Source organism: Bos indicus x Bos taurus, chromosome 20, assembly GCF_003369695.1.
Source record: "Bos indicus x Bos taurus breed Angus x Brahman F1 hybrid chromosome 20, Bos_hybrid_MaternalHap_v2.0, whole genome shotgun sequence".
Lineage (NCBI taxonomy): Eukaryota > Metazoa > Chordata > Mammalia > Artiodactyla > Bovidae > Bos > Bos indicus x Bos taurus.
In genome coordinates, this window is record NC_040095.1 from 37,334 (window position 1) to 39,343 (window position 2,010).

Below are 2,010 nucleotides of genomic sequence, written 5' to 3' on the forward strand. Positions count from 1 at the left end.
AATGAGTTTTATAATTTGAAATAAAGCAAGACAATCTGTTTTAGTTCTTTGTTTCTGAAGATCATACACAATGAAAATTATTATTGGCTATATAATTGACATACAAGTGAACATTAGCATAGAAACACTGTAAACAGAGACCCAGTGAGCTTCGCAACACATTTTCTATTCTCTCCCTATTTCACAGTTTAGTTTTTACTCTTCTGGATCAACACTGATACTTTGTCCACAGGAACCAAGCAAACCAGAGTGCTAAGGTCACTTTCATTCTCTTGGGCTTCTCAGAATATCCTCAGCTCCAGCTGCCCCAGTTCCTGGTCTTCCTGACCATCTACACAGTCACTCTGCTGGGGAACCTGGGCATGATCCTGATCATGAAGTCCAGTTCCAGGCTCCACATGCCCAGGAACTTCTTTCTCAGCCACTTATCCTTCGTTGATTCCTGTTACTCGACAGTAGTTACACCCATGCTACTAGAAAACTTGGTTGTGGAAGACAGAACCATCTCCTTCACAGGATGCCTCATACAATTCTTTGTCTGCATATTTGTGGTGACAGAGACATTCCTGTTGGCAGTGATGGCATATGACCGATTCGTGGCCATTTGTAACCCTCTTCTCTATGCTGTTGTGATGTCCCAGAAGCTTTGTTCCTTGCGGTTGTCTGCATTATACTCTTGGAGTATAGCCTGTTCCTTAATATACACATACGTTTTATCAACATTATCCTTTTGTGGGACTAAGTTCATAAATAACTTTGTCTGTGAGCACGCAGCCATTGTTGCTGTTTCCTGCTCTGACCCTACATTAACCAGGAGATCATTTTAGTCTCTGCCACATTCAATGAAGTAAGCAGCCTGCTGATTATTTGCACCTCCTATGTTTTCATTTTTATCACTGTCTTAAGGACGCTTTCGACTGGGGGCTGCCACAAAGTCTTCTCCACCTGTGCCTCCCACCTGACCCCCATTACCATCTTCCACGGGACCATCCTTTTCCTCTGCTGCTGCTGCTGCTAAGTCGCTTCAGTCGTGTCCGACTCTATGCGACCCCATAGACTGGACTATGCAGCCCACCAGGCTCCGCCGTCCCTGGGATTCTCCAGGCAAGAACACTGGAGTGAGTTGCCATTTCCTTCTCCAGTACATGAAAGTGAAAAGTGAAAGTGAAGTCGCTCAGTCGTGTCCAACTCTTAGCGACCCCATGGACTGCAGCCCACCAGGCTCCTCCGTCCATGAGATTTTCCAGGCAAGAGTACTGGAGTGGGGTGCCATTGCCTTCTCCATCCTTTTCCTCTATTGTGTTCCTAACTCCAGAAGTTCATCGCTCATGGTCAAGGTGGCCTCTGTCTTTTACACAGTGGTCATCCCCATGCTGAACCCAGTGATCTACAGCCTCAGGAACAAAGATGTGAAAAAGTCAGTGAAGAAATTAATCAACATTAAATTGTTCTGTGATAAAATGCAAAGCTAGAAAGATTTTTTGAGAGTAAGAGTTTCTCAATAGCAAATAGAATCATGAACCTATTTTAACCTTGCAATTGACAGGCCAATTTCTGTTCACTCTTTTATTTTATTAAAGTAACTTTAAAATTACAAATAAAAATAGAAATAAAAGACTACTTCAACTAAAAGTTTGATACAAACATTGAATTGTAATTTTTTCTGTGTATAATATCTGACTTTGTATTTGTCCTGGTTAAATTTCAGTTTAATTCAAGTCATGTGAACTGCAGGACTTTTAAAAGGATCTGAAGAGTTATAGCCTACAGTAAGGAAGTTTACATCTTAATGTAAAAGTAGTACATTGAGAGCTGCTCAGCATAAAACTCTAAGTATCTTAAGACTTTATTAATTCCGTAAGAAACACTTTGGCTTTGGAAGATTCCCAGGCAAACAAAGACAAATTTGAAATATATCTAACTTAAATAGTTCATAATATGGTATAGTTTAAATATAATTGCTAATATAACCAGATATAAATTATTCTCTATGTGCTAGTGCAAGAAAAT

General features: G+C 40.3%; 1 pseudogene; it reads left to right on the top strand.

Annotated features, from left to right (window-relative positions):
* Window positions 1-221: 221 nt before the first annotated feature.
* Window positions 222-1,489, top strand: LOC113879230 (annotated as a pseudogene).
* Window positions 1,490-2,010: the final 521 nt, after the last annotated feature.